This window comes from Rhinichthys klamathensis, unplaced genomic scaffold (genome assembly GCF_029890125.1).
Source record: "Rhinichthys klamathensis goyatoka isolate OS25496 unplaced genomic scaffold, OSU_Roscu_1.1 h1tg000092l_1, whole genome shotgun sequence".
NCBI lineage: Eukaryota > Metazoa > Chordata > Actinopteri > Cypriniformes > Leuciscidae > Rhinichthys > Rhinichthys klamathensis.
Window position 1 is genome coordinate 612,965 of NW_026606631.1, and position 17,925 is coordinate 630,889.

Sequence of the window (17,925 nt, forward strand, 5' to 3'; positions counted from 1 at the left end):
CACTGCGTCTACAGTCAACGCTTACACTAGCACTGCGTCTACAGTCAACACTTATACTCTAGCACTGTGTCTACAGTCAACACTTATACTCTAGCACTGCGTCTACAGTCAACACTTATACTCTAGCACTGCGTCTACAGTCGACACTTATACTCTAGCACTGCGTCTACAGTCAACACTTATACTCTAGCACTGCGTCTACAGTCGACACTTATACTCTAGCACTGTGTCTACAGTCAACGCTTACACTAGCACTGCGTCTAGTCAACACTTATACTCTAGCACTGTGTCTACAGTCAACACTTATACTCTAGCACTGCGTCTACAGTCAACACTTATACTCTAGCACTGCGTCTACAGTCGACACTTATACTCTAGCACTGCGTCTACAGTCAACACTTATACTCTAGCACTGCGTCTACAGTCAACACTTATACTCTAGCACTGCGTCTACAGTCGACACTTATACTCCAGCACTGCGTCTACAGTCGACACTTATACTCTAGCACTGCGTCTACAGTCAACGCTTACACTAGCACTGCGTCTGCAGTCAACACTTATACTCTAGCACTGCGTCTACAGTCAACACTTATACTCTAGCACTGCGTCTACAGTCGACACTTATACTCTAGCACTGCGTCTACAGTCAACGCTCACACTAGCACTGCGTCTACAGTCAACACTTATACTCTAGCACTGTGTCTACAGTCAACACTTATACTCTAGCACTGCGTCTACAGTCAACAATCAAATACAGTCAACACTTATACTCTAGCACTGTGTCTACAGTCAACACTTATACTCTAGCACTGCGTCTACAGTCAACACTTATACTCTAGCACTGCGTCTACAGTCGACACATACTCTAGCACTGCGTCTACAGTCGACACTTATACTCTAGCACTGCGTCTACAGTCGACACTTATACTCTAGCACTGCGTCTACAGTCGACGCTTACACTCTAGCACTGCGTCTACAGTCAACGCTTACACTCTAGCACTGCGTCTACAGTCGACGCTTACACTCTAGCACTGCGTCTACAGTCGACGCTTACACTCTAGCACTGCGTCTACAGTCGACGCTTACACTCAAGCACTGCGTCTACAGTCGACGCTTACACTCTAGCACTGCGTCTACAGTCGACACATACTCTAGCACTGCGTCTACAGTCGACACATACTCTAGCACTGCGTCTACAGTCAACGCTTACACTCTAGCACTGCGTCTACAGTCGACAACTGGCTTCGAGACGAAAGCATCTCGTCCCTTTTTACACTAGTACTCGGGAATAAGATCTCTAGTGTCCTATAACCTGCACGCACCATTAACTAGACAGACTCCAGACAATGCCTTCGAATATGCTTTAATCACGCCAGAGGATCTCAGACCAATTTCAGAGAGAATCCCACCAGCAAAAAGAATACACCAGTTTTATAGAATCGGAGCATGGCAAAGGTGACATAAGTCATTACATCATTGTTCTCCAATATGATTGGTTCTTTAAATGCATAATTCAACAAACCCTTCTGTTATAAGGGAGAAGCAAACCCTGATTTCTTGATTACTTTACTTTGTTACTCAAAGTCATGAGTTTAAGTCTTTAAGGGGAAATGAAATGGCCAAAGTAAGTGTTCTGAGTTATCGACCATCCACTTCAAGTGATTTGGAAGTCGTGGTGCTCATGTTTTACTTAATTTACTTGTAAGTTTATCTTTATTACAAATTCAGTTTGAAACGATAGAACAGCATGTCCATCACAAATATTCTCCCTTCGAAGTGCCCTCCGAAAGCATTATTTATTGCGGTTGGAAAGAAATGAATGAACAAAAAATGGTATAAATAAGTAAGTGTTTTTAGTGTTTTTTTCACAGAAGTAGAATATAATATTCTCATTTATTCTCGCTTTATAAGAAACAAATACACATTTATTGTTTGCAAATGTATTTCAATGAAGTCTGCAGGAGGGAAACACATAGGCAAATAAACATAATATTTATTAAGACAAATTAAGTCAGATTAAATTTAACAAATAATAGGAAAATACAGTATCCATACTATAAAATATGAGCTTACTAACCAAACATATTCTGAATGAAAAGTTCTCCAACTTCTGCTCCTGCGGGATGCATTCTGCCTTGATGAGGGTCAAAGGATCATCAGAAGCAGAGTCTTCCTCACCTTCAGCATCCTCTTCCTCCTCAAGAAGCTGGGCATTTCCCCCGGCTACAGTGCAGTGTTGTGGAGAACTGCAGTAACCACAATGACAGAACCGCTTTTGGAGGGGGTCAGCTTCAGGCCACTACTAGACTTGCTGATGCAGTGAAGACTAAAAAATACTGTTTCATGTTATTTTTTAGTATTATTTTTCTTTATTCCTTTTCATGATAATTTCATAATGTATTTTGTGAAGTCAGAGTATGTTTGTAAATGTGTGCTGAGCAGAGAGCTAGTAGAGTTATATTCTGCTTATGCAACGTTCACTGAGAGAGATGTTCCAATGTTGATGATACATCAAATGTCTACATGTTGAAGGAATGTTTCAACTGTTGCAAATGTACCACAGATGTATACACTGAGAAACAGTTTCTTAATGTGGAAAGTGGATTGTAGCGTGTGCATTAGGTGTACATTCCATCTAACTTGTTTCAACTGTTGACCTTACAAGGAAGTTGTAAGTCTCTCTGTGATGTATATAAGCTCGATCCTACTGTACCACCTCAGAGAAACATAAAGGCATGACGGGGTGAGAGGAGGAGAAACATGGAGATGATGGGGGAAAGGAAGGAGAAACCCAGAGATACCATTTACAGCTAGCATGATGGGGTGAGAAGATAGAGAAATGGGGAACAGAGAAATCTGGAATGATGATCTTATTCACCTTATTTATGTCTGACACATGACACGTTTAATTAATAAATCTCTTAGCAAAAGTAACTGGTGTAGCTTCCGTGATTCAACAATAATAGAGGGAAGCAGGGTTTTCAAATCTACAGCAGTGAAAAGTTGTTTCCACAGTCCTATAGCCCTCTCCACTCTATAGCCCTCTTCCACAGGCTATAGGACTGTGGAAACAACTAGCGTGTCCTCCATGGGCCTGATTACACCTTTCCTCTGCACAGAGTCAGGAAATATGAGTGAGGAGGATATCTGTCTCCCAGCGGCCAGCTATCGCCACAGCCACCCTCTTCAGCCGTCTGGCGAAATGCAGAATTGGCCCATACATGAGAGTCATATGTGCTGCCAGGCCATTTTGCCACAATGTCAGTGAACATCCCCTGGTGATCACACACTACTTGAACATTCATGGCTGTATAGCCCTTCCTGCATATGTACAAGGGCTTGACACTGGGATAAGGGTGCCATCAGTGATGCCAATCACTCTGGGGATGTTGGCAATACTATAGATCTGTTGATTGGCCAGCTGGATTTCTTCAGGAGTTTTGGAAAAAGCCAGGATGTTGTTCATCAGACAAGGTGAGCAAAGCAGAAACCACCTGACTGTCTGTCACAGTTTTTCTGACTGAGGACTTGCTGAGCCCCAGGCCATCACCCACCACCTCCAGAAAACTTCCAACAGCAGGATAACGCAGTGTAGCTAACAACTGCACCGCTGGACTTAAGGCCTTGTTTCTTCTTGTTGCCCTCTGAAGGTGTGCTTTCACTCTCTGTAGTAATTCAAGGATCTTGGTCTTTGGAAGCTGGAAATTTCTTAAGATGGCGTCATCAGATAGTGAGTCAAGGGGGGTCAAATGTGTCCTTATGTAAGCATTTATATACACTGACTGAGTTCTGCGTCGCCTTCTGTGTTCAAGCTGTAAGATTCTTTGTAAAGCTGCCATTGTTGAGCACTTGAAACACACAGACACTTTTTATTTGGAGTCCTTAGTAAACCTGCTATTGATGCACCAGAGAGATAATAGAAACACCTGAGCTAATAATCATTCTAAATTAACTACTACAAGTGATCCATCTTTGATTTGTTATAGTAATAAGGTACAACATTATTATATTAATGTGTTAATTTGTTTTAAAATAGGCTGTTGTCATGCTGTTTTTTCATAGTTTTCATGCCTCTTTTAAGAATGATCTGAGTAGGTCTACAAAGGAGTTTTTGTGTTATATAATGGCTTATATTGTCATTGATGATAAGTTTGTGAATTGTCAAAATCTTCAGTTACTTGATGGTTTTAGTGTATGTTATGGTCGCTCACCACTGCAAAATAAAAGTTTGAATTCCATTCCATGTGTTTCATAATCAGGCTTGGTCACATTATTCAGGTGTTTAATAAGGGATGGCATGGCATGTTAAACATGCTGCAGTTTCACTCAGCAATGCCTGCATTTTGATCTGGGATTAATAAACTACTTTGATGAGTCAAGTTACAATAGTATGCTATGCTCTTTTCCTCATGTTAAACTAACATCAGCCCAATCCACTCGGCATTCATACAGTAAAGGGCTCAACTTTGAAGGCAAAGGCCTATACCTCCAAGGATCCCTTCCAACGCCTCTGACCGCAGAGGAAGTTTGGGCCATTATGGGGTCTGAGGATAAATCTGCAGAAATCTGAAAATTTACACACATAAATGAAGGCCTGGTACTAGAGCTCAAAAGCAATCTGGAACAAAGGAACAAACAGAAAAAAATTAATGGATCTCTATGGGCCTCTGGTGGACAGATATGGTAATTACCCCTATTTTTCTAAAACTATATTCCCTTCAGGGTTTTCTCTAACCTGCAGAACACCTAGATCAATATCCAGAAACAACTTATATTTCATTTTGATCATCATTTAAGTTTTTTTTTGTTCACACACACACACACGTACACACGTGTGTTCACTCTTCTTCTTTTTTTTCTTATTTCTTATTCTAAAGTTAATTATTTTTATATATTTGGATTATTAAAATAAATAATATGTGACTACAATTAAGTCTTGTCTTTTAGTGGCAACTTATGTGGCATTATTGCAAATTTATGTGGTATTCTTTCAATATCAAGACACTTCAAAAGACCTCAAACAACAACAAAAAGCATCTCCATGATTTAATGTTTTTTTATAATGTTTCACAAAATATTCATCACAAAAGCTGTTATAAGAGCAGTTAGCCACATCCAGAAAAATGAATGGATCTCTATGGCCCTCTGCTGAACAGATATAACTATATTCCCTTCAGGTTTTTCTCTAACCTGCAGAACTCTGCCTCTAACACCTAGATCAATATCCAGAAACAACTTATATTTCATTTTGATCATCATTAAAGTGGTTTTTTTTTTGTTCATAAAAATGTAATATTTCATATGCATGCTAATGGTGTAGTTGAGGAATTGTGCAGTAAATAGGTACAAAAGTACTTAAAATCTCCCAAAACACAGCATTAATGTATGGGTGAGAAGTAAACAAAAATATTATATATGTATTATTAAAAATGTATATATTTTTTTTTACAATCACTCTATAAATATTTGGAAGACAAGGAATGTAAACAGGAAACGAGGAGCATATTCACAGCAATATTTATAAATACACTTGTGTACTTTGTGTACAAAAAATGCTCTTTGTAATAATGTCTACTTAAGTTTTACTCAAACATACATTCTAAATAATGATGTTTTAAATAAGTACACTTATTTGGACGTATTGACTAATAAGCACATGGAAAATAATTGATTTTAATTTCAACAAGTTTGTTGTCCAGAAATAATTTGTTAATGTATTTTAAATGTGTTTAGTCTATACTATATACTGTGTGCATTAATGCACTTGAAATGTACTTTCCTCTAGACTTACTTATACAGTAGACTCCAGTACTATTGGATAATTACTGTTGAAATTATCACCAGCTCCTGCTCTATGAACTCAACCACAAGTGGCAGTTTTCTACATACAATTTGACATTTTATTATATTATATTTATGATACTTACCATAATGTAATAGTAATGTACTGTACTTTACATCTGTGTACAGAATACTTTCATTATCATTATGATGTTCTAAGTCAATTAAACACACAATTTAATTGCATTGCAAGCAAAAGTTTAACAAATCTAAACAAAATTAATTTGTATCAGTAATTCATACATCGTTTGTTCGTTGTGTCAAGTTGCTGTTTGTTTGAAATAACAAACCTGTTCACCCAAAGGAACACTCGACGAAGTGCTAATAGAAGACATCCTGTCATAGCTTTTTGGTACATAATGGCTACCGTAGATGCAACGCGCATTTGAAAAAGCGAGGTGCTGGAGAGCACAATACGTTTGAATGCAAAATACATTTTCACCGCTAGATGGGAGAAATTCCTACACATTGTCCCTTTAACCATGCATGAAATAAATGTAGCCTACGTTTTGTTTAATGCGCATGAGCCAAAAATACTCTATCATGATGAGCACTACTTCTCCAGAGTTTGAAAGATCTCAGTCCGTCATGTTTGTGATGATCAAACCGAGGAAACTGAAGCTGATCGAGCAAGAAGAGAAACAGGAGATCCGTGTGGATGATTACAGACTCAGAGGAAACTGCACTGCAAATAACGAGTCAAGTAATTCAAGTGCTTGCTTTATTTTTAATTTTTCACCGTAGCATGGCAGTTGTTATTGCTATTAAGAGTGTATTTATTTAAATCGCAGATAGTATAGACGCAATATGGACTCGGGAGGAGAATTAATCCTATAATTTATCTATGATTGCATTATAGCCTAATAATTTCTTATATCGGAGCGTGTAAATACAAAAAAATTATAAACGAACTAAATTACTGAAAGTTAAATTTGCTGAATGAAATTCAAAGATCCGATCTTTTAACATTCAAAGACATTTATATACATTTAATCCATATTATCAATATTATAACCACCAGTAATATTCAATATATCACCCACCTCTAGAAATAATGCTTGTAATGTATTTTTTCTTTTCTTTTTGCATTTGAAGAGTGAGATGTTCAGTTAGGCTACTGTGTTTGTAATACTTTTTACAATTTTTTGTGCTTATCTGGAGTTATGTATTCATTTTACAGGATCAGTTCATATTTGTTATTGGAGATACAGTGCAAGCTGTGTGGAATCACAGACCCGTATTGATGAGGTGATGTTCAGATTTGCCATGAATTGTTGCCAACCAGCACACATGATCAAGCTAAAACACTGCTATCATGTCACTTACTGTCCCTATAGCTTTTACTGTAAATGCTTTGAATCTTTTCCATTTGCAAGTAATAAATTCCCACCTGTGCATTTACAGATCCCCCTTAATCACCATGGTAACAGCGGTAACAGACCAGAGGAAGAGGGCAGGAGCATTGCTGTGTCACCCGGGGGAAATACAGGAACATCCCTCATGAAGATGTGCTGGAACTTACAAGCCAAGATGAGGAACAATTGAAGATTACCTTTCTCAATTTGCATGGGTCTTGGGTTATTTATCTATAATTGTGTCATTGAAAAAGTTATGTTTAATTCCCTGTAAAGTAGGACTGATCTTGATTCTGCAGTTGCACAACTCTTCTGAGTGACTGTAACATGCTTTTCTTTTACAGTTTTTTACTGTATTTTTTTTAGCTTTTGCAGTTGAGTCACTGTATTTCCACAGTATGCAAGTGCTGAATATACAGACATTCGATACTATACAATATTCTGTACAACACACACTTGCAGTGCATACAGTATACAATTTATTCACCTTATCACCAGGTAAGTTGTCATTACCATACTTTTTTACATAATTGCAAACGTTGTTTACTTTGTTACAATATACATGCTTTGGATTCTGTGTTCTCCATTTTTTTAATGAATGATTTGTAGTGTCTAAAATATTGACTCACTGTATGTATGATCTGAAAGTATTGTTTACGTAAAAATATTAAAGCAATATTTTCATGCATTTTTAGAGTAACAGAGCACTGAAATATTGATAGCTGAATCCAATCGCAGTCAGAAGCATAGTCAGGTGTTGAACTTCTTTCCCTACTTGGACACACACAGTAAAAAAGGGACTTGCAATGCAACTCTTATGCTCTCTCTTCGTTGCACAAGAGGTATGAGGTAGATATTCTACGCATTGTAATGCAAGAGCTAATGCAAAAGTTGTCCTTCAATGCAAAAATTAATAAGTTTGTTGTAGTATGCATTACAATGCGAAAGAAAATATGTTGTGGTTTTCATAGCATAGAGGAATAATTTAGATTTTTTTTGCAATGCACTGCAACAGCACAAATTTTATCTCTTCAAAGCACAACGCAATGAGTTAGTTCTGGTATGCAATGCAACAAGTGCATAGCTTATATTTTGTTCTTCAATGTACAATATTAGATCGTTTGTGCAATGCATGCAACAGCACACATGTTATCGCTTCGTTGCACTTCTTTGTAATGGAAACGCTATTTCAATGATTTCCTTTTAATACACAAATGCTATTTGTGTAAATTGAAGCTTTAATATTGAATGTTATGTATTTTCATTGTATAGGGTAATGATTAGCTTATATGTTATTCTTCAATGTACAATGTTAGATAATTTTTGCAATGTAATGCAACAACACTTATGTTATCTCTTCGTTGCTATTGCTCTTATATGATATTCTTCAATGCACAATGCAAATTCATCCAGCGGAATGAGTTACTTATTGTGTACATTGTAAAGCAACAGCTAATGCAATGATTTTACTTCAATACTCAATTGATTAGTTAGTTGTAGAATGCAAAGCAATGCGATATGCATATGCAATGCATATGTTGTGTTTTCATTGCACAGAGGATTAAGTCAGATCTTTAATGCAATCAAATGCAAAGGCATTTTGTTATCATTTAAAAGCTTATTGGAAGGAGTTAGTTCTGGTATGCGTTGTAATGCAACAGCTCAGTTGTTCTTATCTCTTTAATACAGAATGGAAACAATCAGTTGTTGTATGCAATGCAATGAAAGTCTTTGCTTATGTACTTTCTATAAATTCTCAGAATATTATTCTGATGAAATATCAGCCAGACAGAAGTCAAAATTTGAAATACTAAACATATTTTTGGCCAAAGAGAACTTAAAGATTAACATTATACATAGAGATTGAATTCTTCTTATGTCATATAAGCCTGACAAAAGTCCACATTTAACCCACTAAACATATTTCTGGCCAAAGATTCCTTAAAAATTAACTTACTATACATTCAGATTGATTTGTTCTGATGTTATATCAGCCAGACGGCAGTCAAAATTGAACTACTAAACATATTTCTGGCCAAAGAGTACTCGAAACTTGAATTTCTATACATTGACTCCTTCTGATGTTACATCAGCCATACAGAAGTTCATATTTGACCCAAGGAACATATTTCTGGAAAAATAGTCCTCCATCTTGAACTTTCTATACATACTCATAGAGTCCTTCTGATGCTTCATAAGCCATTTAGAAGTCTATATCTGACCTATTGAACTTATTTCTGGTCAAAGGGTCCTCAAAAGGTTTTAAACAATATAAACTTATAGACTCCTTCTGATGTTAAATCAGCAATTCGGTTCCCTTTTGAACTAATTGAATATACCTTTGCCCAAAGAGTCTTTGAACATTAACTTTCTATACATATTGACTCCTTTTGATGTTATATCATTTCTGGCCAAAGATTCCTTAAAGATTAACTTACTATACATTAGATTTATTTGTTCTGATGTTATATCAGCCAGACGGCAGTAAAAATTTGAACTACTAAACATATTTTTGGCCAAAGAGTCCTCGAAACTTGAACTTTCCAAACATAATTGTTGACTCCTTCTGATGTTATGTCAGGCATACAGAAGTTCATATTTGATACAAGGAAAATATTTCTGGCCAAAGAATCCTCGATCTTGAACTTTTGATACATATTCATAGACTTCTTCTGGTGCTTCATAAGCAATATAGAAGTCCATATCTGACCTACTGAACTTAATTCTGGTCAAAGGGTCCTCAAATGGTTTTAAATTATATACACTTAGAAAGTCAGTCATACAGAATTTCATATTTGATCCAAGGAACTTATTTCTGGCCAAAGACTCCTCGATCTTGAACTTTTGATACATATTCATAGACTTCTTCTGGTGCTTCATAAGCCATATAGAAGTCCATATCTGACCTATTGAACTTAATTCTGGTCAAAGGGTCCTCAAATGGTTTTAAACTATATACAGTTAGAGACTCATTCTGATGTTAATACCTACTGAACATAGTTCTGACCAAAGAGTACTCAAAGATTAACACTATACATATAGATTGAATTCTTCTTATGTTATATCAGCCTGACAAAAGTCCATATTTGACCTACTGAAAAAAATATTGTCCAAGGAGTACTCGAAACTTGAACTTTCTATCCATACTCGTTGACTCCTGATATTAAATCAGCCATTCAGAGGTTCCTTTTTGAACTAATGAACACACTTTTGGCCAAAGAGTCTTTGAACATTGACTTTCTATACATATTGACTCAATTTAATGTTATATCAGCCAGACGGCAGTCAAAATTTGAACTACTAAACATATTTCTGGCCAAAGAGTACTCGAAACTTGAATTTCTATACGTTGACTCCTTCTGATGGTACATCAGCCATACAGAAGTTCATATTTAACCCAAGGAACATATTTCTTGAAAAATAGTCCTCAATCTTGAACTTTCTATACATACTCATAGAGTCCTTCTGATGCTTCATAAGCCATTTAGAAGTCTATATGTGACCTGTTGAACTTATTTCTGGTCAAAGGGTCCTCAAAAGGTTTTAAACAATATAAACTTATAGACTCCTTCTGATGTTAAATCAGCAATTCGGTTCCCTTTTGAACTAATTGAATATACCTTTGCCCAAAGAGTCTTTGAACATTAACTTTCTATACATATTGACTCCTTTTGTCATTTCTGGCCAAAGATTCCTTAAAGATTAACTTACTATACATTAGATTTATTTGTTCTGATGTTATATCAGCCAGACGGCAGTAAAAATTTGAACTACTAAACATATTTTTGGCCAAAGAGTACTCGAAACTTGAACTTTCTATACATAATTGTTGACTCCTTCTGATGTTATGTCAGGCATACAGAAGTTCATATTTGATACAAGGAAAATATTTCTGGCCAAAGAATCCTCGATCTTGAACTTTTGATACATATTCATAGACTTCTTCTGGTGCTTCATAAGCAATATAGAAGTCCATGTCTGACCTATTGAACTTAATTCTGGTCAAAGGGTCCTCAAATGGTTTTAAATTATATACACTTAGAAAGTCAGTCATACAGAATTTCATATTTGATCCAAGGAACTTATTTCAGGCCAAAGACTCCTCGATCTTGAACTTTTGATACATATTCATAGACTTCTTCTGGTGCTTCATAAGCCATATAGAAGTCCATATCTGACCTATTGAACTTAATTCTGGTCAAAGGGTCCTCAAATGGTTTTAAACTATATACAGTTAGAGACTCATTCTGATGTTAATACCTACTGAACATAGTTCTGACCAAAGAGTACTTAAAGATTAACACTATACATATAGATTGAATTCTTCTTATGTTATATCAGCCTGACAAAAGTCCATATTTGACCTACTGAAAAAAATATTGTCCAAGGAGTACTCGAAACTTGAACTTTCTATCCATACTCGTTGACTCCTGATATTAAATCAGCCATTCAGAGGTTCCTTTTTGAACTAATGAACACACTTTTGGCCAAAGAGTCTTTGAACATTGACTTTCTATACATATTGACTCAATTTAATGTTATATCAGCCAGACGGCAGTCAAAATTTGAACTACTAAACATATTTCTGGCCAAAGAGTACTCGAAACTTGAATTTCTATACGTTGACTCCTTCTGATGGTACATCAGCCATACAGAAGTTCATATTTAACCCAAGGAACATATTTCTTGAAAAATAGTCCTCAATCTTGAACTTTCTATACATACTCATAGAGTCCTTCTGATGCTTCATAAGCCATTTAGAAGTCTATATGTGACCTGTTGAACTTATTTCTGGTCAAAGGGTCCTCAAAAGGTTTTAAACAATATAAACTTATAGACTCCTTCTGATGTTAAATCAGCAATTCGGTTCCCTTTTGAACTAATTGAATATACCTTTGCCCAAAGAGTCTTTGAACATTAACTTTCTATACATATTGACTCCTTTTGTCATTTCTGGCCAAAGATTCCTTAAAGATTAACTTACTATACATTAGATTTATTTGTTCTGATGTTATATCAGCCAGACGGCAGTAAAAATTTGAACTACTAAACATATTTTTGGCCAAAGAGTACTCGAAACTTGAACTTTCTATACATAATTGTTGACTCCTTCTGATGTTATGTCAGGCATACAGAAGTTCATATTTGATACAAGGAAAATATTTCTGGCCAAAGAATCCTCGATCTTGAACTTTTGATACATATTCACAGACTTCTTCTGGTGCTTCATAAGCAATATAGAAGTCCATATCTGACCTATTGAACTTAATTCTGGTCAAAGGGTCCTCAAATGGTTTTAAATTATATACACTTAGAAAGTCAGTCATACAGAATTTCATATTTGATCCAAGGAACTTATTTCTGGCCAAAGACTCCTCGATCTTGAACTTTTGATACATAGTCATAGACTTCTTCTGGTGCTTCATAAGCCATATAGAAGTCCATATCTGACCTATTGAACTTAATTCTGGTCAAAGGGTCCTCAAATGGTTTTAAACTATATACAGTTAGAGACTCATTCTGATGTTAATACCTACTGAACATAGTTCTGACCAAAGAGTACTTAAAGAATAACACTATACATATAGATTGAATTCTTCTTATGTTATATCAGCCTGACAAAAGTCCATATTTGACCTACTGAAAAAAATATTGTCCAAGGAGTACTCGAAACTTGAACTTTCTATCCATACTCGTTGACTCCTGATATTAAATCAGCCATTCAGAGGTTCCTTTTTGAACTAATGAACACACTTTTGGCCAGAGTCTTTGAACATTGACTTTCTATACATATTGACTCAATTTAATGTCAGCCAGACGGCAGTCAAAATTTGAACTACTAAACATATTTCTGGCCAAAGAGTACTCGAAACTTGAATTTCTATACGTTGACTCCTTCTGATGGTACATCAGCCATACAGAAGTTCATATTTAACCCAAGGAACATATTTCTTGAAAAATAGTCCTCAATCTTGAACTTTCTATACATACTCATAGACTCCTTCTGATGCTTCATAAGCCATGTAGAAGTCTATATCTGACCTATTGAACTTATTTCTGGTCAAAGGTTCCACAAAAGGTTTTAAACTGTATAAACTTATAGACTCCTTCTGATGTTAAATCAGCAATTCGGTTCCTTTTTGAACTAATTGAATATACCTTTGGCCAAAGTGTCTTTGAACATTAACTTTCTATACATATTGACTTCTTTTGATGTTATATCAGACTGACAAAAGTCCACATTTCACCTACTAAATATAATTCTGGCCAAAGATTCCTTATAAATGAACTTACTATACATTCAGATTGTATTGTTCTGATTTTATATCAGCCAGACAGCAGTAAAAATTTGAACTAGAAACATATTTCTCGACCAAGAGTACTCGAAACTTGAACTTTTAATACGTTGACTCCTTCTGATGTTACGTCAGCCATACAGAAGTTCATATTTGACCCAAGGAACATATTTCTGTTAAAATAGTCCTCAATCTTGAACTTATAGACTCCTTATGATGCTTCATAAGACATTTAGAAGTCCATATCTGACCTATTGAACTTATTTCTGGTCAAAGGGTCCTTTTAGGTTTTAACTATATAAACTTATATACTCATTCTGATGTTAAATCAGCAATACGGTTCCTTTTTTAACTAATGTAAGTACTTTTGGCCAAAGAGTCTTTGAATATCAGCTTTCTATACATGTTGACACCTTTTGATGTTACATTAGCCATACGAAAGTCCACACTAGGGATGGGAATTGATAAGATTTTATCAATATCAATGCCACTAACGATTCTGCTTATCGATCCAATTCTTTAACGATTCTCTTATCGATTCCTGATAGCACTGTGAGGGAAAAAGTAGTCTTTTTCGGGGGAAAAAACAAGTTGTTTTATTTGTTTTAAAGCTTACACTTGACTAAGCAAACTGTACTTTTTATGTAATAAATGGAACCTTATTGTAAAGTGTTACCGATTAGTTATACACCGATTAAACGCCCCGTGAGTTCAGTGTTGGAAAGATCATTTGTTTTAACCATTCATTAAAACGAATCGGTTCAAATGAGTAATTAGTTCGCGAATTGGATGTGTCATTATCGGACGTGTGCTCGTTGTGTGATTATCCCGGCAGTTGGGACATCCCACAAGATGTGTGTCATCACAGAAAACATTTCATCACTGGATCGTTTTTTTCGTTTATTTGAAGTGTGATTATGTCAGCTGAATGTGCGGAACACTTTTCAGAGAAGATAAGGCAACGTATTTTAGCACAATTCACACCCAGCGGCAATTCAGGAAAAACAAATCTCCGAATGCTCCACAAAAAACTTTAGTCTCCCTACCTTACCATCGTGTCGTTTATTTTGATTAATATGTGCGAGGGAGAGAGGAAGACAGCGCTTAGTTTTGAGACGGTGAAGCCTACTTTCGCCTTGCTCCGAAGAGAGAGAGTGCGTGCGCGCGACCGGGGCTCTCTCGCTCTCTCTCTCGCTCTCTCTCTCTCTCTCTCTCTCTGCTCGATCAGTTTAACATGCGCCCTGTCACAAGCGCAGCGGTTCATCTACATTACCAGAGAGAGACAATTTTACTCACTGATCAAATAAGACTTTGCAGGACAAAGATTAGCTTTGGACGCGGTGCTATGGTGCTTGATAAAGGACAAAAGGGACAGAGCAGGAGCATCGATAAGAGGACTCGTTAACGTCGAGGGCATACAATATCGATGGATCGTAAAATTTAGAACCGGTTCTCGAGTGGAACCGGTTTTCGATTCCCATCCCTACATCTGACCTATACTGAACATATTTCTGGCCAGAGATTCCTTAAAGATTAACTCACTATACATTCAGATTGATTTCTTCCAATGTTATATCAGCCAGACGGCAGTCAAATTTTTAACTACTAAACATATTTTTTGGCCAAAGAGTACTCGAAACTTGAACTTTCTATACGTTGACTCCTTCTGATGTTAAATCAGCCATACAGAGGTTAAATCGGACGAATGGTCTAGGAGAAGTTCGAAAAAGAAGGTTTTGAAAGTAAATAAAGATGGCGGACAGGAAGTTCGTCCAAATACGTCAAACTTGGTATCTCTGTTCTCGGCATGACCCACGGAATCTATTAAGACCAGTGTCATTACAATAGGGATATTTTTTCAAAAGTTATTAGCATTTTTGGAAATTTAATTTAACTTTTGACCAACAGGTGGCGCTGTCTCGAAATCTTTTGAGTGCCTTCAGGGGATGGTGCTGGTGGCAAATTCTGAGTTTCATAATGTTACAGCAATGCATTTGTTAAGTATAGCATTTTACATCACAAAACTGTATTGAAGTCAATGGGAATTTCATGTTTTTTTCTATTATAGCGCCACCAAGAGGCAAAATCCCACAAATTTTTTCATGTGTCCCCATACATGTGTGTGCCAATTTTGGTGAAAATATCTCAATTCGCTTCTGAGTTATAGACATTTATATGAAAAAACACGTAAAAAATGACTGACACGTGACTTTGATTGAATTTAATAACCCCTTACTATCAATATTTTGGCATATGGGCATTAATTTATACCCAGCGACCTATGTTTTCAAACTTCTGACGGTGGTTTCGTCTCGATCGGACTAACGGTTTCGAAGATATCGGCAAATGTTTTTTGAGCGCTAAATCACAACGCTACACAAACCGTAAGACAAAACCTAGCATGTTTGGTATCTGTGGACTCGGCAAGGATTCAGGAACCCAACGAGATGACTCTCGTGAAAATAAGTCAACCACACCCTGAGTTATAAGCATTTGAAAATTAAATGTTACCACTAGGTGGCGCTGTTTCGAAACTTCTCAGGCTCTTTCAGGGCATCGTACTGATGACCCATACCGAGTTTCGTAACAATTCGTTCATGCGTTCAAAAAATGCAGCATTTTAGCACATAATTCAAAATGGCCGACAGCCAAAATGGCCGATCTGGGAAAATTGGATATCAGTCGACTCGGCATGACGCCGTGAATCTAACGAGACCGCTTTTATGATTTCTGGACAAACCGTTCAGAAGTTATGAGCAAAAATAGCCATTTTTCATATCTCCGGACCAGTAGGTGGCGCTGCGCCAAAGCGTAGCATGTAGCCTCAGGTCATGCTTGTGATGACATGTACCAAGTTTGGTCTGAATACGATTAAGCGTTGCGGAGATACAGCCTTACGTCTGTTTTCGCAAGCGCTACGTAAAATTAGTTTGTGCGTTTATCGAAAACTGTTAAGCGAATCATCTTGAATTCCATAACTTTTTGTCGGCACTGCCTGGAGATGATCTGGTGCAATTTTGGTGAAAATCGGACAAAGCGTCTAGGACGAGTTGGCAAAAGTAGTTTTTTTGGACAATTCAAAATGGTGGACATATTTTTATGACGGAAAATGACGTCATAGGATGCAATCGAATCGTCATGAGCTCAGGAATCAGAGGAAAAAAGAATTTTGTTGATAGGCCTAAAAGTTATTACTAGCATAATATAAGTGAAACTTTGGACAGGTGGTGGCGCTAGAGGGAATGAGTTAGAGACACCAAAATTGGTGTGTTTAATGTTGGGACTGTCCTCTATCTGAATGTCAAACCGGAACAACTTTCCCGCAAACGGTTTTATGGGCTGCCATAGACACCCAGTCGGAAGAAGAAACGGAAGAATAAGAAGAACCAGAACAGATACAATAGGTGCCTCCGCACCTTCGGTGCGTAAATAAATAAATAAAATGCGTAATCGTCAAATATGCAGATGTGGAAATAATGCGTAACTGGGTAGTGGGTTCCTACATTGCCTAAGTGTTCTGAAGGTAACCTAGTTCTGCTTACCACAGTTCTCTGCACTCACTTTTTTATCTTCTTATCCTCCTCACTATCCTCATCAGCCACTTGAAGGGCCTTTGAAGTTTTTTTTTTTTTACGCTATTTCTCTGCACATTCCTTGCGTTTCTTCTCCATCGCTCAGAGTATTTTGACAGATACACACTGACACTGCTCGCTCACTCAGAGCTCAAAGGGGGAGGTGTTTAAAGATGTGCTTGGACCAGCCCAGTGTCAATCAAGAAAATAACCATGTGATCTACGCGTTTCATGTGCCGGTCTGTGAGAAGAAGAAAAAAAACCTACGCTGTGTCCTATGCATAACACCGGCACAAAGATCACAGCGCCGCCAATTATCCAAAACTAAACGCAATGGCGAGTTTTACAGGCCGTTCAGACAAAAAAAAAAAAAAAAAAAAAACATTTAAAGTATGAGATGAATGAGTCTAAAAGTTTACATAGTTTAAAACCTTTTGAGGACCCTTTGCTCAGAAATAAGTTCAAAAGGTCAGATATGGACTTCTAAATGGCTTATGAAGCATCAGAAGGAGTCTATGAGTATGTATAGAAAAAGTTCAAGTTTGAGGACTATTTTTCAGAAATATGTTCCTTGGGTCAAATATGAACTTCTGTATGGCTGACATAATATCGCAAGGAGACAACAAGAATGTATAAAAAAAAAAGTCAGAAATATGTTTAGTAGTTCAAAGAGGAACATCAGTATGGCTTATTGACATCAGAAGGAGTCAACAAGTATGTATAGAAAGTTCGTTTCGAGAACTCTTTGGCCAGAAAAAAATTCCGTAAGTAAAATATGGACTTTTGTCAGGCTGGTATAACATCGGAAGGAAAAAAAATCCTAATAGTGTTAATCTTTAAGGACTCTTTGATATGTTCAGA